This window comes from Pogoniulus pusillus, chromosome 34 (assembly GCF_015220805.1).
Source record: "Pogoniulus pusillus isolate bPogPus1 chromosome 34, bPogPus1.pri, whole genome shotgun sequence".
Classification (NCBI taxonomy): domain Eukaryota; kingdom Metazoa; phylum Chordata; class Aves; order Piciformes; family Lybiidae; genus Pogoniulus; species Pogoniulus pusillus.
In genome coordinates, this window is record NC_087297.1 from 4,303,531 (window position 1) to 4,329,953 (window position 26,423).

General features: G+C 50.2%; 1 protein-coding gene and 1 long non-coding RNA gene across 2 annotated transcripts in view; one reads left to right on the plus strand and one right to left on the minus strand.

Moving 5' to 3' along the window:
* CHST9 (carbohydrate sulfotransferase 9) overlaps window positions 1-26,423 on the minus strand; it is a 111,324-nt gene that overhangs the window by 37,617 nt on the left and 47,284 nt on the right. The window lies entirely within an intron of this gene.
* On the plus strand, window positions 7,540-13,059 carry LOC135189891 (uncharacterized). The gene is made up of 3 exons (XR_010308354.1): window positions 7,540-7,600; window positions 10,595-10,697; window positions 12,903-13,059. It is a non-coding gene; the product is annotated as an uncharacterized LOC135189891 (long non-coding RNA).

Here is a 26,423-nt window from a genome sequence, read left to right on the forward strand (position 1 = left end):
AAGGAGCCAAAACACCCTCAAAGAATTAGTTTATTGTGATGAAAAATAATGACTGAGGTTTAGATTTTACATTTAGCAACAGAACAAGGGGACACAGTCTCAAGCTGCACCAGGGCAGGTCTAGGCTGGATGTTAGGAGGAAGTTGTTGTCAGAGAGAGTGATTGGCATTGGAATGGGCTGCCCAGGGAGGTGGTGGAGTTGCCTTGAACTCCTGGAGGTGTTGAAGCCAAGCCTGGCTGGGGCACTCAGTGCCATGATCTGGTTGCTTGGCCAGGGCTGGGTGCTAGGTTGGGCTGGCTGAGCTTGGAGCTCTCTTCCAACCTGCTTGATTCTATGATTCTTCCAGGCATGAGGCATCACCTATCTAAAATACATCTGAAACTCCCTCGAGACACTTTGATTCTCCATTCAGAGCACCAAATCATGGTGAAAAACAAACCAGCTAAAAGAATGATCTGAATAGCTCCTAGCACCAATAAAAACATGCTGTCAGGTCTACACATGTCCAAGGGTCCAGCCCTGCACAGACACGGGTGGAAGTTTCTCTTCACTGAGTAGCTGCATGGCGTAAAAGAGGAGAGGAAATCCTCACCTCTTAAATTCTGCTCTGTCCCTCCATCAGCTCACCCTCCTGAGCTCGAACAGCAAGCAGCTCAGCGCTGGGATGCCAGGCGAGTGGCCAAGTGCCATGAGCGTAAGGCACCAGCAAGGGGAGTAGTAACACTTCGAGAATTCCTCTCTGCAGCCGGAGTAAACGATCCGTCAATGCAATAACGTCTGGAATGCTGATGCTGGGCTGCACAGGCAGTGCAAGGGACATTTACTCTGCTGAAAGACTGAGAAACGAAACAGTCTTGCAAGGGTGTTTGGTTTCCAACAGGTGGATGCAGACAGGAACGGTTTCAGATCAGCCACGCAGGGTGCGGACCAGGGGAGCAGGGGAAAACCTTCTCACAGCTCATATCTGGGCAGATTCACAGTGGAGATTAGGGAGAAAGTCTTCACAGTGAGGCTGGTGAGACACTGGCACAGGCTGCCCAGGGAGGCTGTGGATGCTCCCTCCCTGGAGGTGTCCAAGACCAGGTTGGTTGAAGCTTTGAGCACCCTGGGCTAGTGGGAGGTGTCCCTGCTCATCAGAACAGGGCTGGAACTAAACCTTTGTGGTTGCTTCCAACCCAGACCATTCCATTCTATGGTCTGAGACTGCTGCTCCTAGTGTGGGTTTTGCTTTTAAACAGCACTGACCACACAGTTCCATGGGCAGGAGAGGCACTTTATAACTTCCAAGAAGGGAATGCTGGGGCATTCTCAAGCCTGAATTGCAGCCCCTGCTAAAGAAAGGAGAAGATGAAAGCAGACATTGACTTCTGGCTTTCTTAGTTAGGGACAGATAATTCAGGTGGCAGGTAGACAGAAGAGGACATTCTGTAATTGGTGGCAGATTGAACTTCTAAATGAACTGACCCAGACCTGCCCCTGGAAGACCTGAAGATACCTGAGCTCCCACCACAGAGGAAAAGGAGCACTGACACTGCCTCTTCACTGCATCATGCCCACTCCTCCCCTGCTTTCCCAGGCTACCATGGGCTACAGATAGCTCTGAGCAGTGGCATTGCCCAACACAACTGCAGCCCAGCTGCTGACAGCATAGGACCTCAGGTCTCAAGGAAGGAAATGCTGTGCCAGAGAAGCCAAGCTAAGAAGAGAAGCTGCTGCCTGCACCTTAGTTCATCACTGCAGCCAAGATTCCCACATCTGCACCTTCTCCACAGCACTGCCAGATTAAAGGGAGGAACAAGAGCTCCTCTTCTTCCACAGTGCTGCAAGCTTGCCACAACTGCTATCTAAGGAGGTACCCAAGGTAATCAACTTGTAAATACCCAAGAGTGAAGACATCCTAAGCAGTAATCATGAAATCACAATGCATGGAAAAGCTCAGGAGAGTGTTTTGCTGTAATTGTGCATAATTTAACTCAAAAAAAGCAAGAGGAGCTATATCTGGATACAGAAGAAAGAGGTCAGCTTGATGAGGGGGAAATGACACACAATTGCTTTCATTTGTTTTAGTCTGATAGAGAAGTTCTTCACTTACTGCAAGACTTGAGGATGTTGCTGCTCCAGTGTGGTGTCAGGGGAAAAAGCCATCAACAAGGGGACATCAAATACAAGATCTGGTGTTCCAGTTGCTGTCTACAATTACCTGAAGGGAGGCTTTAGCCAGGTGGAGTTGGGCTCTTCTACCAGACAAGCAGCAACAGAACAAGGGGACACAGCCTCAAGCTGTGCCAGAGCAGGTCTAGGCTGAATGTTGGGAGGAAGTTGTTGGCAGAGAGAGTGATTGGCATTGGAATGGGCTGCCCAGGGAGGTGGTGGAGTCGTCGTCTCTGGAGGTGTTGAAGCAAAGCCTGGATGGGGCACTTAGTGCCATGGTCTAGTTGGTTAGCCAGGGCTGGGTGAGCTTGGAGGTCTCTTCCAACTGGTTGATTCTATGATTCCAGACCTGTAGTTTTAACTACAGGAAGGTAACATTTGCATTTGTCAGTCCCTGCATGGAAAAGCAACCCCCAGAAGGCAGTTTCATGCAGCATGACAATTACAGTGCAAAACCAGTTACAAGAAGCAAGCCAGGAGAACAGCAATGCTATAGGATGGCTCAGGCTGGAAGGGACCTTGGACATCATCTCAAGATGGACTTTCAAAGAGAAAGGCTTCCTGTGGGAAGAGGAGAAGAAAAGCTGCAAGCTCAGCAGAAGCCATGGGATGTGGAGCACCAGGGGAAGTCCTGCTGCAGCCAGCACTGCCTGTCCTGCCCAACAGCCCCTGCCTGACCAGAGATGCTGGAAGGCCCTTCCTGGCTAAGCTCTCAGCTGTTCCCTTTAGCCAGCAGAAGCCAGAACTCAGCAGTTCCTCTGCAAGCCAGGCAAAAAGTGTCATTGTCCTGACCAAGTCCCTGTCCTGCCTAGCCGGGGGGCCACCAGGCCCCCCGGCCTTTAGATCCCCTCCACCATGCACCCAGTGTGCACCAGGGGCACTCACCAGCAATGCCAGGAGGAGGATCCCTCTGCCCAGTTGGGCAAGCTTGGGGCTTCTGCCCCTCCTGAGCTGATTATAAAGGGGAGTGAGCAGGGAGGGCAAAGTGGCCACAGCTGGGGTGGGAGGAGACTCCAACAGCACCCAGGTGCTCTGGGCTTGGGGGGGAAATGCTGTGTGGGGTGGGAAAGGGGCAGCTGTGGTGGGAAATGGGAGGTGATGCTGAAAGGAGGGAGATGGAGAGGAAAAGGAGGGAGATGCAGAGGAAAAGGAGGGAGATGGGAGAAAAGGAAGGAGATAGAGAGGAAAGGAGTAAGATAGGGGTATAGGGCAGGATGAAGACAAAAAGGAGGGAGACGGAGAGGAAAAGGAAGGAGATCGAGAGGGGAAAGTGGAAAGTGGGGGAAAGGGGAAGATGAAGACAAATAGGAGGGAGATGGAGAGGAAAAGGAAAGAGATAGAGAGGGGAAAATGGAAGATGGGAGAAAAAGAAGGAGATGGAGAGGAAAGGAAGAAGAAGGGGGAAAGGGGAAGATTGAAAAGAAAGGACACAGATAGAAAGGAAAGGAGGAAGATGGGGAGAAATAAGAGATGGAGAGGAAAGGAGGGAGATGTAGGGGTGTCCACGGAGCAGCACCCAGCTCAACATCCATCCCTCTGCCTTCAGCTTGGCCATTCTTGTCCCACATGGCTCTGGCCCATGTGCTCTCTCACATGGCCCTAGGGCAAGCCAGGGATGCCTCTGACAGAATGTTCTCCTTCAGAGAGAAAGGCTGATGCAGAGCTTTTCTGGGGGGAGGGGGGGAGAAAGTTTCCAATGAATTCTCTCTTTGCATTCATTCCTGCAGATAGCTGGGGTGACATGATTGTTCTGACACCTCCTGAATAAAAGCTTCCTCTCTTAGTGACTGATTTTGTCAGGCTGCAGCCTGAGAAGAGAAAAAGCTTTGAGTTTCAGCTGCTTGGATGTGAGGGGGTTTGGTGATGTAGAATCATTGGGATCTTAAACTCTTCTCCCTGATTTGGAGAATAAAAGGTTTTGGGGAGAGGAGGGAAACAAACCAAATCTTTTCCCAGGAAAGGAGAAGTGGTTCTTAGCTCTCAATGCAACTGATACTTAGGAATCTTCTTGACAATCATGTATATATATATTCTTTTTAATAAAGACATTGAATGTGGATTTCTGCCTATGAGAAAAGCAGAGACAAACTTTCATGCTGCCTTAAAGAAGAAGGAGGAAGATGTATGTACAGACCCCAGAGCTAGGAGGCTCAGAAGGAAAAGCATCTTTGCTCCTGTGAAGATGAGAAGAGAAAAAGCCACACAAACCCTGTGAACAGAGGCTGAGGGAGCTGGGGGTGTGCAGCCTGCAGAAGAGGAGGCTCAGGGCAGAGCTCATTGCTGTCTGCAGCTACCTGAAGGGAGGCTGTAGCCAGGTGGGGTTGGGCTCTGCTGCCAGGCAACCAGCAACAGAACAAGGGGACAGTCTGGAGTTGTGCCAGGGGAGGTCTAGGCTGGATGTTAGGAGGAAGTTGTTGGCAGAGAGAGTGATTGGCATTGGAATGGGCTGCCCAGGGAGGTGGTGGAGTTGCATTGAACTCCTGGAGGTGTTGAAGCCAAGCCTGGCTGGGGCACTTAGTGCCATGGTCTGGTTGATTGGTCAGGGCTGGGTGCCAGGTTGGCCTGGCTGAGCTTGGAGGTCTCTTCCAACCTGCTTGATTCTGTGATGGGGCTGTTGGTGTGCAGGTAAAATCCTTTAGCACTGTGTCTAAAGCCATCATCCTTTCAAGGAAAAAGTTAGCCTTCTGTGGTTCCATGGATATTATGGGAACTATTTTAGATTATGGGTTGTATTCAGTGATCCCCAGAGGTCCCTTCCAGCCTCTGCCATTCTGTGATCACAAAAGAAGTCTACACTGACTGCAGCTGACCTCTTAGGCAGAGCTGTGATGTCCATCACATTTGCACTTACACCAACTTGTTTCTTGACAAGGCATCCTGTTGCTACCTTTGCCAAATGACCTGAACAGGGCAACAAGAAGGCTGCAGAGGGACTGTCCCCAAAGGCCTGCAGTGACAGGATGAGAGGCCATGGTTTGAAATTAGAGAACAGGAGATTTAGGTTGGATGTTGAGAAGGTGGAACACTGCAACAGGTTGCCCAGGGAAAGTAGCTGATACCTCACCCCTGGAGATATTCAAAGTCAGTCTTGACAGGGCTTTGAGTAACTTGTTCTCATGGAAGATGTCCCTGCTGGCTGCAGGGTGGTTGGACTAGATGACCTTTGGAGGTCCCTTCCAACCCAAACCATTCTGTGATTCATTTTCCAAAGCTCTTCAGAAAGAGTGAGTTCCATTTTTAGTCTCCAGAAGATGAAAAGGTCTACCAGCTTCAGTGGAAAAACACACCACTTCTAGGAGAGTTATCAACCCAGCCTCAGCTAGGCTCTGAGGTGACCTTCTTGTGGCCTTCCAGGATCTGAAGGGGGCTACAGAAAAGCTGGGGAGGGACTTTTTGAGCTCTCAGGGAGCAACAGAGCAAAGCTGGAGATGGGTAGGTTCAGACTGGACATGAGGAAGAAGTTCTTCAGCATGAAAGTGGTGGAAGCCTGGAATGGGTTGCCCAGGGAGGTGTTTCAGACCCCATCCCTGGAGGTGTTTAAGGCCAGGCTGGCTGAGGCTGTGGGCAGCCTGCTCTAGGGTAGGGTGTCCCTGGCCATGGCAGGGGGTTTGGAACTGGCTGCTCCTTGTGGTTCCTTCCAACCCTGCCTGATTCTATGATTCCCTGATAGGTGAGTTTGGAAACCAATCTTTAAAACCACCCTCGTAGCTCTGCAGCCTCTGTGCACAGAAAGCTGCCTCTTATCAAGGAGTCTGCCTCTTAAGATGGAGATGCCTTTATGCTAATGCAATTCTCTTGTCTTATTTGAAATAAATCTAAAGGAATTTTGATTGTGATTTAATAAGAATGTTTTCCTGGAAACCTTTGCTGCAAAGGTCAAGTGCTAGAGGCTGTTTGGAAGAAACCAGCACCATTTGCATCACCACCAAGGCAGTTTCTGTGCTCTCTGCACCCTTTTTGAGCATGGTTACTTGGAAAACAGATTTAGTCCTGACAGCAGGACATCAGTTTTGTCCTATCCTTCCTACTTATGGCCCAGAAATTATCCTGAGGATGCTACTGCTTGGGGCATAGCATCAGAGAATGTTGGTTAGGCTTAAGACCTTGCACTGGAGCAAGCTCTTCTTGGTGGGGAGCACTTCAGGCTGAGGTTTCCCTTCCTTCCCTGTCACACAGGCCCTGAGGATGCTACTCCTTGGGGCATAGCATCAGAGAATGTTGGTTAGGCTGTTAGACCTTGCACTGGAGCAAGCTCTTCTTGGTGGGGAGCACTTCAGGCTGAGGTTTCCCTTCCTTCCCTGTCACACAGGCCCTGAGGATGCTACTCCTTGGGGCATAGCATCAGAGAATGTTGGTTAGGCTGTTAGACCTTGCACTGGAGCAAGCTCTTCTTGGTGGGGAGCACTTCAGGCTGAGGTTTCCCTTCCTTCTCTGTCACACAGGCCTTGAGGATGCTACTCCTTGGGGCATAGCATCAGTGAATGTTGGTTAGGCTTAAGACCTTGCACTGGAGCAAGCTCTTCTTGGTGGGGAGCACTCCAGGCTGAGGTTTCCCTTCCTTCCCTGTCACACAGGTCCCAAGGTTGGACACCAGTTCATTCTTCTCTGCTGCCTTTTGTGCCAGGCAAAGGGATTGGATGAAATTGGTTTGGGTTGATGCTCCAAAGGTCTGCATTTGAGTACTGCAGAAGGAGGTCTATGGCTCTGCTTCATGCCTGGTGCCCTGCTAACAGAGCTTAGGAGGACACAGGCTGACCTGACAAAGATGGGCAGACCTTCAGACTCCTCTGCCTACACATCCTTCATCTGGCCTTGCAATTCATGGGCCACAAGAGATTATGTGTCTGGGTACCACAAAACCTGTGCTGGGAAGCTCTGAGTAGTTCATGTAGCCTCTTCCAACTCAGCTGCATCATGTCAGGGATGGATGCTACCATGTCCCACACCTCTTCCTTTAGACAAACACAAGAAACTGCCTGAGCCATGCCTGCAGTTGCCCTCCCCAGCAAACAAATGCAAACTCAAACCCAGGCAATCTGCTGAGACCATTGCTGAGAAACAGGAGCAAATCACTGGGAAATTGCTGAAGGTCTGCAGAGGTTTTATTTAATATTTCCATTCCTCCCTAGCAGAAGGAAGGGAAACTTCATAGTGCTTTCTTCTTACATCTCTGCCTTGGGATTATGGCACACAGGTCTCTGTCTATTTTCCTCTCCATCTCCCTCCTTTCAGCATCACCTCCCATTTCCCACCACAGCTGCCCCTTTCCCACCCCACACAGCATTTCCCCCCCAAGCCCAGAGCACCTGGGTGCTGTTGGAGTCTCCTCCCACCCCAGCTGTGGCCACTTTGCCCTCCCTGCCCACTCCCCTTTATAATCAGCCCAGGGAGAACAGAAGCCCCAAGCTTGCCCAACTGGGCAGAGGGATCCTCCTCCTGGCATCGCTGGTGAGTGCCCCTGGTGCACACTGGGTGCATGGTGGAGGGGATCTAAAGGCCGGGGGGCCTGGTGGCCCCCCGGCTAGGCAGGACAGGGACTTGGTCAGGACAATGACACTTTTTGCCTGGCTTGCAGAGGAGCTGCTGAGTTCTGGCTTCTGCTGGCTAAAGGGAACAGCTGAGAGCTTAGCCAGGAAGGGCCTTCCAGCATCTCTGGTCAGGCAGGGGCTGCTGGGCAGGACAGGCAGTGCTGGCTGCAGCAGGACTTCCCCTGGTGCTCCACATCCCATGGCTTCTGCTGAGCTTGCAGCTTTTCTTCTCCTCTTCCCACAGGAAGCCTTTCTCTTTGAAAGTCCATCTTGAGATGATGTCTGAGATGATGTCCAAGGTCCCTTCCAGCCTAAGCTATCCTATGGCATTGCTGTTCTCTTGGCTTGCTTCTTGTAACTGGTTTTGCACTGTAATTGTCATGCTGCATGAAACTGCCTTCTGGGGGTTGCTTTTCCATAAAGGGACTGACAAATGCAAATGTTACCTTCCTGATTTTTTCCTCCTTGGCAATTCTCACATAGTTAGGAATGAAGAGCTAAGGAGAAACCATAGAATCACAGACTGGTTTGGATTGGAGGGGACCTTAAAGACCATCCAGTTCCAAACCCCTGCCATAGGCAGAGACACCTCCCACTAGAACAGGTAGCCAAAGCCTTATCCAACCTGGCCTTAGAGACCTCCAGGGAGGGAGCAGCCACAACCTCCCTGGGCAGCCTGTGCCAGTGTCTCACCACCCTCACTGCAAACAACTTCTTCATAACATCCAGTTTCAGTCTCCCCTCTGCCAGTTTAAACCCATTCCTCCTCCTCCTGACATTACAAGACCTTCTCAGTAGTCCCTCCTCTAGCCCCCTGGCGATACTGGATGCCATTCCAAGGTCTCCTCCAAGCCTTCTCTTCTCCAGGCTGCACAGCCCCAACTCTCTCAGCCTGTCCTCACAGCAGAGCTGCTGCAGCCCTCTCAGCATCTTGGTGGCCTCCTCTGCACTGCCTCCAACACTTCCATGTCCTGCTTGTGCTGGGGGCTCCAGTACTGCCCCCAGGACTGCAGGTGGGGTGTGAGGAGAGCAGAGCCAAGGGGCAGAATCCCCTCCCTTGCCCTGCTGCCCACACTGCTCTTGCTGCACCCAGCACAGGGTTGTGTCTGGGCTGCACTCACACTGCAGCCTCATGCTGAGCTTTTTGTCAGCCCAGACCCTCCAGTTAGCAGTTACAAGGTTCCTGCCATGGGCAGGGGCACCACCTCAGCAGACTAAGTTGCTCCAGGCCTTGCATACTGCCAGGAAGGGGACATTCCTACACCCCTGAGCAACCCACTGTAAAGAATTTCTTCCTGATGGTGGTGGGTTAGGGCAGATCTCTCCCCCAGTAGAGTAGATCCATTACAACTCAGCATCTGGGCAGTCAGGAGAGATTAAATTCTCTCTTCTACAGTTAAATAAAACAGTGTAAGGAGAATAAACTACCACAGAATGCAATAACCTTAAAAGAGGATGAGGTCAAGAGGTGGTGAAGCAGCAGCCAAAACAATGGCAGGGGAAGATAGCAGTGGGCACAGAAGCAGCAGCACAGGGGAGGATCCATGCTGTGCTTGCAGGCAAAGCTTCTGATGCTCCAATGAAATGGTATTAACTTATTGTTGCCATTTTATGGCTTATCCCTGGGATGTTCACCTCTCCACTCAGACTCCAATACTCTTCCAGTTCTAAGTTGCTCTGTTCCAACTTTTTTTCATGCCTGAGCTAGAAATCCATCTCAAACAGCCACATTGATCTCAAGTCTAGAGCTCTCCTCTTCAATCCATTCCCTCTCACTCTATCAGTGAGCTGGAGCAGCTCTCCTATGGAGACAGGTTGAGAGAGTTGGGGCTGTTCAGCCTGGAGACAAGAAGGCTTCTGGGAGACCTTAGAGTAGCCTTGCAGTGTTTGAAGGGGGTACAGGAGAGCAGGGGAGGGACTTTTGACAAAGGCATAGAAGTAATGGCTTTGAACTGGAAGAATCTGAACTGACATTAGACCTGAGGAAGAAATCTTCTCCATGAGGGTGATGAGGCACTGGAACAGGTTGCTCAGAGAAGCTGTTCAGACTCCAAGCCTGGAAGAATTGAAAGCCAGGTTGGCTGGGGCCTTGAGCTGGCTGGGCTAGAGGAGATGTCCAGGCTCATGGCAAGGGTATTGGAATCAACACACTATAACACCAGCTGTAGACACTTTCCTGTCTACACTACCTGTAGGGAGGCTGTAGCCAGGTGGGGTTGGGCTCTGCTGCCAGGCAAGCAGCAACAGAACAAGGGGACACAGCCTCAAGTTGTGCCAGGGGAGGTCTAGGCTGGATGTTGTTAGGAAGTTGTTGTCAGAGTGATTGGCATTGGAATGGGCTGCCCAGGGGGGTGGTGGAGTTGCTGTATCCGGAGGTGTTGCATCCAAGCCTGGCTGGGGCACTTAGTGCCATGGTCTGGTTGATTGTCCAGGGCTGGGTGCTAGGTTGGGCTGGCTGAGCTTGGAGCTCTCTTCCAACCTGGTTGATTCCATGATAACTAAGTTCACAAGAGACAGTAGCAATTTTCTGCTGAAGCCAAAAGCACTCAACAGGACCAGATCAGTTGTGCTCTGCCATTGGTAGTGGATGATGATTGCCTTTATTGCTAAAGCAGGCTGTGGATGCTAATTACTGGATCAGACACCAAGTCCTTTGCTTTACAAAGCCATCAAGCACCTTCTTCTGATGGTGCCAGTGCAAATCAGCACCAAACAGATCATCTGTTTCACAACTGAAGCTGCAGAAGTGTAAGGTGCCACCAGACCTCCCCTGCACACAGAACAGTTGTCACTGCCTGCCACCCTTCCAAACTAATTATTTCCTCTCCTGGTGGCATTAGAGTGATGAATATTCTAGGTGCACTTTGCAGCTCCTACTCTTCTAGTTGTGTTTTCTGCCTTTTTCCACATCCAGGTTGGACACTCAACTGGAGCCAAATTTTCACAGCCCATTAACTTCATCATCGCTGATCTTGGGGTCTGCTCCAAGTCCACCTCAAAGAGGTGGAGGCAAACAGGTTTGGTTTTCTTTTTAGCTCTGAGTTAGATTTAAGGTGACAAGCAGCAGCAGCAGCATGAGACACATCTAATAGGGTTTAATTGCATCTCATACAGGCTTAATTGGAAGAAGTGGCAGAAAGAACCTGTGACATTTCACTGCTGGGGAGAAGTTACCAACCCTGTTCCTCAAACTTTTACTAGTGAAGTATAGCTCTATGGAGCAGAGCTGGAGGTGGATAGGTTCAGCCTGGAGGTGAGGAGGGAGTTGTTGAGCAGGAGAGTGGTGAGAGGCTGGAATGGGTTGCCCAGGGAGGGGGTTGAGGCCCCATGGCTGGAGGTGTTTGAGGCCAGGCTGGCTGAGGCTGTGTGCAGCCTGCTCTAGGGTAGGGTGTCCCTGGGCATGGCAGGGGAGGTTGGAACTGGCTGGTTCTATGAGGTCCCTTCCAACCCTGGCTGGTTCTATGAGGTCCCTTCCAACCCTGGCTGGTTCTATGAGGTCCCTTCCAACCCTGGCTGGTTCTATGAGGTCCCTTCCAACCCTGGCTGGTTCTATGAGGTCCCTTCCAACCCTGGCTGGTTCTATGAGGTCCCTTCCAACCCTGGCTGGTTCTATGAGGTCCCTTCCAACCCTGGCTGGTTCTATGAGGTCCCTTCCAACCCTGGCTGGTTCTATGAGGTCCCTTCCAACCCTGGCTGGTTCTATGAGGTCCCTTCCAACCCTGGCTGGTTCTATGAGGTCCCTTCCAACCCTGGCTGGTTCTATGAGGTCCCTTCCAACCCTGGCTGGTTCTATGAGGTCCCTTCCAACCCTGGCTGGTTCTATGAGGTCCCTTCCAACCCTGGCTGGTTCTATGAGGTCCCTTCCAACCCTGGCTGGTTCTATGAGGTCCCTTCCAACCCTGGCTGGTTCTATGAGGTCCCTTCCAACCCTGGCTGGTTCTATGAGGTCCCTTCCAACCCTGGCTGGTTCTATGAGGTCCCTTCCAACCCTGGCTGGTTCTATGAGGTCCCTTCCAACCCTGGCTGGTTCTATGAGGTCCCTTCCAACCCTGGCTGGTTCTATGAGGTCCCTTCCAACCCTGGCTGGTTCTATGAGGTCCCTTCCAACCCTGGCTGGTTCTATGAGGTCCCTTCCAACCCTGGCTGGTTCTATGAGGTCCCTTCCAACCCTGGCTGGTTCTATGAGGTCCCTTCCAACCCTGGCTGGTTCTATGAGGTCCCTTCCAACCCTGGCTGGTTCTATGAGGTCCCTTCCAACCCTGGCTGGTTCTATGAGGTCCCTTCCAACCCTGGCTGGTTCTATGAGGTCCCTTCCAACCCTGGCTGGTTCTATGAGGTCCCTTCCAACCCTGGCTGGTTCTATGAGGTCCCTTCCAACCCTGGCTGGTTCTATGAGGTCCCTTCCAACCCTGGCTGGTTCTATGAGGTCCCTTCCAACCCTGGCTGGTTCTATGAGGTCCCTTCCAACCCTGGCTGGTTCTATGAGGTCCCTTCCAACCCTGGCTGGTTCTATGAGGTCCCTTCCAACCCTGGCTGGTTCTGTGATTCTAAGTGTTTGCTGCCTGCATGCAGGAGTGGCATTTGCTGTTCAGGCTGACACACACACCCCAGCTGCTACAAGAAAGCAGCTTGGAGAGGAGGAGACTAAGGGGTGACCTTGTTCATCTTAATAGACATGTAAGGGGTGAGTGCCAGGAGGCTGGAGCCAGGCTCTGCTGGGTGATGCCCAGTGACAGGACAAGGGGCAGAGGGTGGGAGTTGAGGCATAGGAGGTTCCATGTGTACCTGAGGAAGGATTTTTTTCCCTGTGAGTGTGACAGAGCCCTGGAACAGGTTGCCCAGGGGGGTTGTGGAGTCTCCCTCTTTGCAGATATTCAAGAACTGTCTGGCTGCATTCCTGTGTGATCTGCTCTGGGTGATCCTGCTCTGGCAGGGGGGCTGGACCAGATGAGCTTTTGAGGTCCCTTCCAGCCCCTGACATTCTATGAGTCTATGAAATGGAGAGTGGGAAAAAAAAAAAACCAACCCTGAGTTTGATGAATTTTGTAATAAGAAACCCAGAAGTTGCTCAAGATGCTTAGGGAATTGAAAGCCTGCATTTTACAAGCTCACATTTCTGCAGCAATTGGTTTTGCCCTTTCCCCTCCCTCCCCTTCCTCCCTAAATTTGGGTTAAAATATTGCTATTGTTATGTCCTTTTAATATCCTTGTTTAATTCCCAGTGCAGAGAGAAGATGTTCTCCAGGCCAACTCCAGTCAAACAGCTGTTTCAGCACTAGTTGAAAAACATCATTTCATCCACAGAGGAGACTTAAAACAAGTTGGGTCCTGGGCAGGGAAATTGAGGAGGAATAAAAACTTGAAATCTCCATGCAACAATTTACAGCAAGTTTTTGTTGCCAGCTTCAATTTCCCTTTGTTTTCTGACTCACCAATTGCAGCTCAACACATTTATGTGGGTCAGGGCTGGACTGGCCACTAGGTGAGTGGCAGAGGCTCTCTGTGAACCCCTCAAAGGGAAGAGAAAGAGAATAAGGGAGAGAGGCTTATTAATTGATGAAGAAAGCTGAAACTACTGAAAAGAACAGTAATATATATATATATATATAAAGAGAGATGGAGGAAGTTCTTCACAGAGAGAGTGATTTGCCACTGGAATGGGCTGCCCAGGGAGGTGGTGGAGTCACCATCCCTGGAAGTGTTTGAGCAAAGCTTGGATGAGGCACTTAGTGCTATGGTCTGGCTGCTTGGCCAGGGCTGGGTGCTAGGTTGGACTGGATGAGCTTGGAGGCCTCTTCCAACCTGCTTGATTCTATGATCAGCTTCAGCCCCCTGACAGCAATTAGTTGTCCTCACCACTGGTGCTGTGGCAGAAGTCCCACACTGGATTCAGCAGTAGATGAGAACTGATTTAGGAGCTGCAATCTGGAATTCAGGAGGTCATGGATTAGGATTGAAGGCAAAATGGGCAGAATCCTCTTCAGACATAAACCATTGGAGAAGAGTGAAGAAGAGAGAAGAGCCTGACCCTGGTGATCCCTGAGCTTTATCCTGAAGATGCCATCCATGGGATGCAAACCTTTGCTGCTCAGTTTAGGGTCACCTGTCCTGTTAGCTCCTCCCTGCAGGTGCAGACTTCTGCTTCCTGAACCCCAGTGTGAGGCACACACAGATATAAGCAGTGCCCTTGGTCTGCAGCCTAACCCTTGGTGCTAGCTCTGCCCATCACATTCTCACTGCTACCAGCACCCCCCTGGCTGTGCAAACCTGCTCTGAGCAGAGACTGAGCTGGGAAGGGACAGCACTGAGCAGAATCAGTTCTAACTCAATCCAGGACAAAGTATAACCTTTCATAACAACTTGGGAGAGGGGGAAACAGTTCTGTGTTGATTATTCTATCACTGATGCAGTCACAAAGGCCATTTGCAGCAGCCACCATTGTGAGTTCCCCTCGTGTTATGCACCATGCTTTTTACAAGGGAATTATTAGCTGTTGCCTAATAATGTTCTGATGATACAAACAAGCTCCTGAAATTATTATTTCACCATTCAGTGGCAATCTGCCAAACCTTCCCCCTTACACACTGACATTTTTTTTCCAGCAGTGCTGATTTCACCAAGCAAATAACCTAGCAAAAGAATTCACAGTATCATCAGGGTTGGAAGAGACCTCACAGATCATCAAGTCCAACCCTTTACCACAGAGCTCAAGGCTAGACCATGGCACCAAGTGCCACATCCAACCTTGCCTTGAACAGCAATTCAGAGCAGGCTTCATCCACTCCTGCCTGTTTTGATGGTGTTCAGCACAGGATCATTTTGTGACGTTCTGCTGTCTTCTTGTTGTTAACATCTTTGAGCTGCAGCACTCCAAAAGTGGTTATGCAGCCTGAGCTATTCCCAGGTCCTTCTTTGCTGAGTGCCTGTGCTGTGCTGCAGGGAGTGTGTGTGAAATGCTAACTGTGCTGCCATAGACTCACAGCCACATGCAGCATGGCAAAGCTTCTCAGCATCACCAAGTCCAGCCTACAACCCTACTCTACAAGATTCACTTTAAACCATATCCCCAAGCACCACATCCAGACCACCCTTAAACACATCCAGGGTGGGTGACTGCACCACCTCCCTGGGCAGCTCATTCCAGTCCCTGACCACTCTCTCTGTGAAAACCTTTTTCCTGATGCCCCATCTAAACCTCCCCAGCCTCAGCTTGAGGCCATTCCCCTTTGGTCTGTCTCCAACTACCTGTGAGCAGAGCCCAGCAGCAGCCTCTCCACAACATCCCTTTGGGTAGCTATAGACAGCAATGAGATCTCCCTTCAGCCTCCTCTGTTTCACACGAACCATCCCCAGCTCCCTCAGTCACTCCTCATAAGATTTATTCTCCAGGCCCTTCACAGCTTCGTTGCCCTTCATTGCCATGCTCAGTTTCAGCCCATGGCTTCAAGAAAGAAGGTGCAAGCACCAGGGGAAGGGCACCAAGTATCTGGCTCTGCTATAGGGTTCCACATTCAGTGGAACATCTCAGGGTTGAGTACCACAGAATGGTGGGGCTTGGAAGAGACCTCTAAAATCCTGGAGTCCCATCCTCCTGCTAAAGCAGCATCACCCAGGGCAGGCCACACAGGAACACAGAATCACAGAATTAACCAAGGTGGAAAAGGTCTCTGAGATCATCAAGTCAAACCTATCACCTAACCCATGGCACTAAGTGCCTCATGCAGCCTCCTCTTAAACATCTCCAGGGATGGGGACTCCACCACTCCCAGGACAGCCCATTCCAATGCCAATCACTCTTGCTGTGAAGAATTTCTTCCTAACATCCAGCCTAAAAGTGCCCTGGTGCAGCTTGAAGCTGTGTCCCCTTGTTCTGTCACTGATTGCCTGGGAGAAGAGACAAACACAACCTCTGTGGGCAGCCTGCTTCAGGGTTCCAGCACAGTAAAGAAGCTTCTCCACACGCTGAGATGGAATTTCCTGTGCTCCAGTCTGTATCCATTGCCCCTGGAACAGGATAATAGAATCATAGAACGGTTTAGGTTGGAAGGGACCTCAAAGCTCATCCAGTTCCAACCCCCTGCCATAGGCAGGGACACCTCCCACTAGAACAGGTCACTCAAGGCCTCATCCAACCTGGCCTTGAACATCTCTAGGGAGGGAGCAGCCACAACCTCCCTGGGCAACCTGTGCCAGTGTCTCACCACCCTCACTGCAAAGAACTTCTACCTAACAGCCAGTTTCAGTCTCCCCTTTGCCAGTTCAAACCCATTTCTCCTCATCCTGTCATTACAAGACCTTCTCAATAGTCTCTCCCCAGCCCTTCTGTAGCCCCCTTCAGATCCTGGAAGGTCACTCCAAGGTCTCCTCCAAGCCTTCTCTTCTCCAGGCTGCAGAGCCCCAACTCTTGTATCCTACCCTCAAAGCAGAGTTGATGCTCTGCTGTTGCCCTGATCATCTTGGTGGCCTCCTCTGCACTGGCATTTCCATGTTCTTCTTGTGTTGGGGGCTCCAGAACTGCACCCAGGACTGCAGGTGGGGTCTGAGGAGAGCCCACAATGATCTCCAAGGTCCTTTCCAACCCACACTAGTCTGTGTGATTCCTAACAAATACTTGACTTTGTCTTTCTGCTCAGGGCTGACCCCAATGGGTGCCAATATTTTACTCATCTGCCTTCCTGGTGTTTTTGACAAAGGGGGGGGGGGTGGGGGTGGGGGCAACCAACAGCATGCTGCAGAGATGCTGTAATGGAGATGCTAAGGAATTAAATAACTTGAGCTTAAATCCTGCCTCCTGCAGAGCCTCATCAGTAGAATTCAGCCTGTCTCAATCCATCACCATTCCTCACTGCTCGTTACTTACAGTCCTTCAACTCATCAGCAGGCTGTGACCAGGTTCCTATCCCAGCCAGCATGTACTGGTTGGTTGTGTACTCTTTGGTGAGACAGCATCCAAAGGCTTACTGAAATGCACATATTATATCACTTGCCTTTCATCTGCTTACTTTGTAATCTTATCAGAAAGGTAAAGAGCAATCTGGCTAGGATTGAGCCTTTTTAAGCCTATTTGTTTTATTGCTTATGGTTCCATTATTAAAGCTGAGGGAAATAATCTTCTTTACTCCACCTCTCACAGCATTTGTCATCTGCCTGCTTTTTATGGGACTAATTTCCCTGCCTCTTCCAGTTAGAGCCACAAAACCACTCTCAGAAATGGGGCCTGCCATGGGAAAAGAAGCATCTGCACCAGGGGGATCAGGTTCATGGAGAGAAGCCCAGAAACAGAAGCCAAGGTATAGCAAATTTTGTCCTTAAATCTGTCTCCACTGACCTTAATAAGATGTGTGTGCTAAAACCCAGCTCTGCAGCAAGGAGCACAAATCAGCCAGCACTTCAGCCCTCCCTTGGCTTTAACCACATGAAAAGTCCCTCTTGACTTCAGGGGTCTGCTTAAGTGTCACAAGCTAAGCAGAAGCTTCACAGGAGGAAAAAATCAACTAGAGTAAATCACAGGCTTCCTTTATTCACTCCAAGGGTCTACCTTCTGTAGATGAAGGAAGGAAGAGTGCAGAGCATGGCTGCTGGTGCTGCTGAGGTGCACTGAGCTCTGCAGAAGTGCTTTCTTCTCGTGCCTTTTCCTGCTATGCCTCTTGACTAGCAGCCACCCACACTCCTCAGCCTCTTTATATATCATAGAGTGGTTTGAGTTGGAAGGGACCCTGATTGAGGCAGCCAATGTTGCATCTGGGTTGAGGCAATGCCAAGCACAAATCCAGTCTGGGCAGTGAGTGGCTGGAGAGCAGCCCTGAGGAGAGGGACTTGGGGGTGCTGCTGGAGGAGAAGCTCAACAGGAGCCAGCAGTGTGCACCTGCAGCCCAGAAACACAACCAGAGCCTGGGCTGCAGCAGCAGAAGTGTGGCCAGCAGGGCCAGGGAGGGGATTCTCCCCTTCTGCTGTGCCCTGCTGAGACCCCACCTGGAGTCCTGCATCCAGCTCTGGAGCCCCTGGGACAAGAGGGCTGTGGAGATGCTGGAGTGTGTCCAGAGCAGGGCCAGGAGGATGCTCAGAGGCTGCAGCAGCTCTGCTGTGAGCACAGACTGAAAGAGTTTGGGCTGTGCAGGCTGGAGTAGAGGAGGCTCCCAGGTGACCTTCTTGTGGCCTTACAGTGACTGAAGGGGGATACAAAAAAGCTGGGGAGGGACTTTTGAGGCTGTCAGGGAGTGCCAGGACTGGGGGGAATGGAGCAAAGCTGGAGGTGGGGAGAGTGAGGCTGGAGGTGAAGAGGAAGTTGTTGAGCAGGAGAGTGGTGAGAGGCTGGAATGGGTTGCTCAGGGAGGTGGTTGAGGCCCCATGGCTGGAGGTGTTTGAGGCCAGGCTGGCTGAGGCTGTGTGCAGCCTGCTCTAGGGTAGGGTGTCCCTGGGCATGGCAGGGGGGTTGGAACTGGCTGCTCCTTGTGGTCCCTTCCAACCCTGACTGATTCTATGATTCTATTCCAACCTGCCTGCAGTCAGCAGGGACACAGACTCATGCACTGTCAGGGCTGGGCAGGATCATCCAGTTCTAACCCCCCTGCCCTGAGCAAAGACACCTCACACCAGAGCAGATTGCTCAGAGCCACATCCCTCCTGGCCTTAAAGCCCTCCAGGGACTGAGGCTTCCACTACCTCCCTGGGCAACCTGTTGCAGTGTTCTTGAGCTGTGTTTCTGCACCCCTCAGGATCACCCATTGTGCAACTACTCTTTCATTAGCAGATACTGTGGCAGCATGGAGCTTAATGACAGCTTGTTCCATTGAGGATTATTGCATCTCCCCATTCAGCCACGCTGGGCTGTGGAGAAGAGCTGCACAGAACCATCTTCTTGTCTGCTGTTAGTCAGTTTGAAGCTAATTTTTGTTTCTCTTTAAATGTTAGCAATTGCTGATTTCAGAACTGTTTTGCTTATTGAGGCATCCTCTATTCCAGAGCTGCCTCAGACAACAAAATCTCAGGCATCTGCAAAATTGCCCTGCACTGCTGTTTGTTACTTACATTCCATCTTAAAGCTGACTGGTTGGAAAATGAAGCTGGCCTGAAAGCAATCACTTCTGGTCTCATTTAAGTTTACAGAACCCTCTGTGACTGCTTCTCTTTGAGCTAAAAAATATGACTCACCATCAAAATAAATCCTGCTCTGAAACTGCAGGCCAGAGAGAAAGGAGGGTTCCAGAGAGAAAAGGGCATTTCAGTTTCTTTCTCTTCTACCAAGCAATTTAAGGGCAAAAGACCCAAGCAAAGACAGCTCACTCAAGCTAGGTCAGCCTGGGAAACAGCTGCATGGATATCTTGGGCTGATTAGAAGCTGTCATACTCAGACAATAACTAACCACCTGAGATACAAACCAAACTAGGTCTGTGAACACTCTCTGCTGAATGATGTTTTGAACAGGTAAAACCATCAAAAGTTGTTTGTGTAACCTGTTAGAGTTAGGATAGGATACAGAGAGCTGATGAGATCTGAACAGAGTTAAAGGAATTAGGGCATCATCTCACCTCAGGTACACTCAGCCTTGAAGTATTGATGAGGTCCCCCCTCAGGCTGCTCCTTTCCAGACTAAAAAGCCCCAATTCTCTCAGTCTATCCTCACCACAGAGACACTTCAGTGCCCTCAGCATCTCTGTAGCCCTTTTTGCTGCATCCTCTCCCTCTTGAACCAGGGAGCCCAGAACTGGACACAGTACTCCAGATTTGACCTGAGCAGGACAAAGTAGAGGGGGAGAAGAATCTCCCTCTACCTGCTGGCCACACTCTTCTTGATGCATGCCAGGATGCCATTGGCCTTCTTGGCCACCAGAGCACATTGCTGGCTCATGGGCATCTTGTCCATGTCCATTCTTGTAGGTAAGAATTAGGGGATGTGGAAAAGGAGATGAAATTGCTGTAGGGGTCTACTATAGACCACCAGACCAAGAGGAAGATGTCGATGAGGCCTTCTACAGCCAGCTGGAGGTAGCCTCTAGAGCTAACTCCTTGGTACTCATGGGTGACTTCAATCACCCTGATGCTTGCTGGGCAGCTCACACAGCCAGGCACAGCCAGGCCAAAAGGTTCTTGCAGTGTATCAACGATAACCTCTTGATGCAGGTAGTGGAGGAACCAACGAGGAGAGCTGCACTGCTGGACCTTGTCTTAACTAATAGAGGGACTGGTTGAGGACATTAAGGTTAGGAACAGCCTTGGGGACAGTGACCATGACATGGTGGAGTTTAGTATTTCACAGGGTAGAATCAGAGCAGCAAGTAGAATTGCAACCCTGGGCTTCTGCAGAGCTGACTTTGTGCTCTTCAGAGCCATGCTTGCAGCAATCCCATGGGCTAAGGCTCTGGAGGGGAAAGGAGCCCAAGAAAGTTGGCTGCTTTATAAAGACCACTTCCTCCAAGCCCAAGCCAGCTGTGTGCTCCCCTGAGTAAAGAAGGAGGCAGCCTGAGAGCTGAGGGTGCAGAGAAGGCAGAGCTGCTGAATGCCTTCTTTGCTTCAGTCTTTACACCTAAGGCTGAACTCCCCCATGGACTCCAGACCCTGGGTGAAGGAGAGGAAGCCTGGAGGAGGGAATGCTCCCCACTGGTCAGTGCAGACTGGGTTAGGATCAGTTACACACATTGAACATTCACAAGTCCATGGGCCCTGATGGGCTGCACCCAAGGGTGCTGAGAGAACTGCCTAAAGTTATTGCTCTGCCACTCTCCATCATCTTTGCCAACTGGTGGCAGGCAGGAGAGGTGCCTGAGGGCTGGAGCAGAGCCAATGGCACTGCAGTCTTCAGAAAGGGCAAGAAAGAGCTTCCAGGAAACTCTAGACCAGGCAGCCTCACCTCCAGCCCTGGAGAAATGGTGGAGTGGCTCCTGCTGGAGGGCATCTCAAGGCACTTGGAAGAGAAGAAGGTTATCAGCAGCAGTCAGCATGGATTGACCAAGGGGCAGTCCTGCTTGACTAACCTGAGAGCATTCTGTGGTGCCATAACTGAATGGGTAGATGCAGGGAGAGCAGTGGATGTAGTCTACCTTGGCCTCAGCAAGGCCTTTGACACTGCCTGCCAAGGCATTTTAGTGAGCAAGCTGAGGCAGTGTGGGATGGAAGAGCAGACAGTGAGGTAGGTCAGGAACTGGTTACAAGATAGAGTTCAAAGGGTGGTGATCAATGGTGCCAGGTCCAGCTGGAGAGCTGTAACCAGTGAGGGGAGAACCTCCCTTGATCTGCTGGACACACTCCTCCTCCTAATACACCCCAGGATCCCATTGGCCTTCTTGGCCACCAGGGCACATTGCTGTGCCATGGCTAACTTCTGTGATGCTCCAGAAGGCTGAGCAGCAAATGGAAACGTGTAGCACCTGATGAGCTGGATAAAACATCTCTACTGACTTCACACAGAATATAGTGCACCATCCATTTAATTAAGTAATCTGAAAAGAGAAAAAGCAGGTTCTGCAGGTTCTGAAGTGCAGGAGAGGAATCTGTGCCTCTGCATGGTAATAGGTTATCTCTCCTCTGAAGGCAAATGTTTATGTCTTTATGCCAGTCCATGGGACTGTCTCAAGATAACTAGATCTTCTACATTCAGCACACAAACACATTACTCCATTTTATTCCTATCCAAACTGCAATTTCCCACTATTACCACCTGAGCACACAATGAATCCTATATTCACCCTGCTCCCACAGAGCCTCTGTCTATACACAAAGTACCTGAGCGCACAATGAATCCCATATCCACCCTGCTCCCATAGAGCCTCTGTCTATGCACAGAGTACCTGAGCACACAATGAATCCCATATCCACCCTGCTCCCATAGAGCCTCTGTCTATGCACAGAGTACCTGAGCACACAATGAATCCCATATCCACCCTGCTCCCATAGAGCCTCTGCCTATACACAGAGTACCTGAGCACACAATGAATCCCATATCCACCCTGCTCCCATAGAGCCTCTGTCTATACACAGAGTACCTGAGCATACAATGAATCCCATATCCACCCTGCTCCCATAGAGCCTCTGTCTATACACAGAGTACCTGAGCACACAATGAATCCCATATCCACCCTGCTCCCATAGAGCCTCTGTCTATGCACAGAGTACCTGAGCACACAATGAATCCCATATCCACCCTGCTCCCATAGAGCCTCTGTCTATGCACAGAGTACCTGAGCACACAATGAATCCCATATCCACTCTGCTCCCATAGAGCCTCTGCCTATACACAGAGTACCTGAGCACACAATGAATCCCATATCCACCCTGCTCCCATAGAGCCTCTGCCTATACACAGAGTACCTGAGCACACAATGAATCCCATATCCACCCTGCTCCCATAGAGCCTCTGTCTATACACAGAGTACCTGAGCATACAATGAATCCCATATCCACCCTGCTCCCATAGAGCCTCTGTCTATACACAGAGTACCTGAGCATACAATGAATCCCATATCCACCCTGCTCCCATAGAGCCTCTGTCTATACACAGAGTACCTGAGCACACAATGAATCCCATATCCACCCTGCTCCCATAGAGCCTCTGTCTATACACAGAGTACCTGAGCACACAATGAATCCCATACTCACCCATAGAGCCTCTTTCTATATAGAGTCCCTGAGCACACAATGAATCCCATATCCACCCTGTTCCCACAGAGCCTCCTTCTATGCACAGAGTACCTGAGCACACAATGAATCCCATATCCACCCTGTTCCCACAGAGCCTCTGTCTATATAACATCACCATAAATCATGGAGGTTGCAAAAGACCTTGAAGGTCATCTAGTACAACCATAAGCCAGCTACCAGGAAGACTAAACCTATCCTGAAGCAAGCTATTGCCCAGCTGTAGGTGGAAAAGAAGAAGAGGAAAAGCAACAAGAGAGAAAGATAGAGAGTCCCTGAGCACACAATGAATCCCATATCCACCCTGTTCCCACAGAGCCTCCTTCTATGCACAGAGTCCCTGAGCACACAATGAATCCCATATTCACCCTGTTCCCACAGAGCCTCCTTCTATGCACAGAGTCCCTGAGCACACAATGAATCCCATATTCACCCTGTTCCCACAGAGCCTCCTTCTACACACAGAGTACCTGAGCACACAATGAATCCCATATTCACCCTGCTCCCACAGAGCCTCTGTCTATATAACATCACCATAAATCATGGAGGTTGCAAAAGACCTTGAAGGTTATCTAGTACAACCATAAGCCAGCTACCAGGAAGACTAAACCTATCCTGAAGCAAGCTATTGCCCAGCTGTAGGTGGAAAAGAAGAGGAAAAGCAACAAGAGAGAAAGATAGAGAGTCCCTGAGCACACAATGAATCCCATATCCACCCTGCTCCCATAGAGCCTCTTTTTACATAGAGAAGGAATACAAAGTGAGAAAGAGTTCAGCCTGTGAGGCCAGATCACAGAAGGTTAGGGGCTGGAAGAGACCTTGAAAAGCAGGGAGGTTGTGGATGTTCTTTCCCTGGAGGTGTTCAAGGTCAGGTTGGATGAGGCTTTGAGCCACCTGGGCTAGTTGAGAGGGCAGAGGGTTTGGAATGGGATGACAGAATCACAGAATGGTTTAGGTTGGAAGGGACCTTGAAACCCAGAGAGGTTGTGGATGGTCTCTCCCTGGAGGTGTTCAAGGCCAGGTTGGATGAGGCTTTGAGCAACCTGGGCTGAGAAGTGTCCCTGCCCATGTCAGAGGGTTTGGAATGGGATGATAGAATCATAGAATCACAGAATGGTTTAGGTTGGAAGTGATCTTGAAGGCTCATCCAGTGCAGCCCCCCCTGCCAGAGCAGCTATAGCAGATCACACAGGAACACAACCAGGCAGGTCTTAAATATCTCCAGAGAGGGAGACATCCTGACCTAGGGTAGGGTATCCCTGCCCATGGCAGGATTCAGACTGGATGTTAGGAAGAAGTTCTTCAGCATGAGAGTGGTGAGACCTTGGCACAGGTTGCCCAGGGAGCTGGTGGAAGCCTCATTCCTGGAGTTGTTTAAAGTCAGGCTGGACGAGGCTCTGGACAGCCTGCTCTAGTGTGAGGTGTCCCTGCCCATGACAGGGGAGTTGGAACTAGATGATCCTTGTGGTCCCTTCCAACCCTGACTGATTCTATGATCTTCTGAGTGCTTGCAAAATACCTCTGGTGCTTTATCAACATCCACAATGCAAACACCTATAGATACCATTCATATTCCTTTCATTTACAGGGAGAGACACACAAAGTTTCAAGGAGAAGCTAAACAATTCAGTGCCATTTAAGACAGAATGTCCATAACATCTTCCCCTTTTTCTCTGCTAGCAACCTTTCATTATAGCCTTAATGCCACAGCCAATGTTTTGCATGAAGTTGAAGTACAGCACTCAGTACAAAAGTCCATTTCAGACCCCCCTCCCCCCAAAAAAACCACTGTCTGGGTACTGCAAAACCATTAACTGTATATTAAATGATACCACATTTCATTTAGCCTGCATTTCATCCTAGCTGTGATGGCCTAGTAATTACTACTGATTGTTTCTGATCTCTCACAGAGGGGAAAGCACAGCTAGTAAATTAGTAATGATAACCAATAATGAGAAGCTAGGGCATTTATGCTTTCTCTTAGTACACCATTTAATTGTTATTAAGAAATCCATCCTGCTCTGTGTTTTACCCTGTGTAACACAGATCCAATCCATTCAACAGAGCTTTTCTTTTCTCTCCTGTTGTGTTTTTTTTTCTCCCCAACAAAGATCACAAAGATATTATGATATTACCTTTATTTTTTTTCCTCCCTCTCTCTCCCTCCCTGCACTGCCAGGCTCTGGCCAAGCAATTCTGAATTTTGCTTTTTTACTTTCAGACCTTTGTCTGCATCCACTTAGGTGAAAGGTATTATTAATCATATCCTGTTGCTAGGCTACCTGGAGATGTTCATTTAAGCTTAATGTTCCTCTTTGTTAAAAAGTGCCACGAGGAACACACAGATTGGAGACAAGAAAACTACCTTGCAGAAGCTGCTTTGAAGAAGCATAAATAAAATAATCAAGACTCTCATAGCAAAACATACATTAACAAGAAAAAACACCTTTAAAGGCACAACATGGTCTGGAGTTTGCATAGCACAGCTTCGTTTGGAATGTGGACCTTTTGGGTAACTGAGGTGCATGATAAGAATTAAAACTAAGGTTTGGTGTTCAGCTTCAGAGCTGCTGGAAGAGCTTTAATGACACCACAATGGATCACAGCACATCAGGGGTTGGAAGGGACCCAAAGAGATCATCAAGTCCAACCCTCCTGCCTGAGCAGGGCCATAACACCATACAGGACCATAACACCATACAGGACCATAACACCATAAGACCATAACAGGTTACATTAAAGAGGTAGGTGGATGTCACAGAACCACAGGCTCATAGCACATCAGGGGTTAGAAGGGATCCAAAGAGATCCACTGAGTCCAAGCCCCTGCCAGAGCAGGGCCATAACACCATACAGGACCATAACACCACACAGGACCATAACACCACACAGGACCATAACACCATACAGGACCATAACACCACACAGGACCATAACACCACACAGGACCATAACACCATACAGGACCATAACACCACACAGGACCATAACACCATACAGGACCATAACACCATACAGGACCATAACACCACACAGGACCATAACACCATACAGGACCATAACACCACACAGGACCATAACACCATACAGGACCATAACACCATAAGACCATAACAGGTTACATTAAAGAGGTAGGTGGATGTCACAGAACCACAGGCTCACAGAATGACAGGGGTTGGAAGGGACCCAAAGGGATCCATTGAGTCTAACTCCCCTGCCAGAGCAGGGCCATAACACCATACAGGACCATAACACCACACAGGACCATAACACCACACAGGACCATAACACCATACAGGACCATAACACCATGGTTATGAGGACCACAACACCAGAAGACCACAACAGGTTACATTAAAGAGGTAGGTGGATGTCAGAGAACCACAGGCTCACAGCATGACAGGGGTTGGAAAGGACCCAAGGAGATCATCAAGTGCAACCCCCCCTGGCAGAGCAGAACCATACAATCTAGCTCAGGTGACACAGGAACACATCCAGACAGGCCTTGATAGGCTCCACAGAAGGAGACTCCACAACCTCTCTGGGCAGCCCGTGCCAGGGCTCTGGGACCCTGACAGTCAAGAAGTACCCCCTTGTGTTGAGGCAGAACCTCCTGTGCTGCAGCTTCCATCCATTGCTGCTTGTCCTATCCCAGGGAGCAGTGAGCAGAGCCTGCCCCCCCTCTCCTGACCCCCAGCCCTCAGATAGTTATAGACATTTATTAGATCTCCTCTCAGTCTTCTCTTCTCCAGACTAAGCAGCCCCAGGTGCCTCAGCCTCTCCTCATCAGGCAGTGCTCCAGTCCCATCATCATCCTCATAGCTCTCCACTGGACCCTCTCCAGCAGATCTCTGTCCCTCTTCAACTGGGGAGCCCAAAACTGAAGGCAGTGTTCAAGACGAGGTCTCACCAGGGCAGAGTAGAGGGGCAGGAGAACCTCCCTTGATCTGCTGGACACTGTTCCTAATACACCCATGGATCTCATTGGCTTTCTTGGCCACAAGGGCACATTGCTGTGCCATGGATGCTCTCCCCCAGCACTCCCAGGTCCCCCTCCACAGGGCTGCTCTTCAGCAGATCACCTCCCAGCCTGTCCTGATGCTGTTCACAG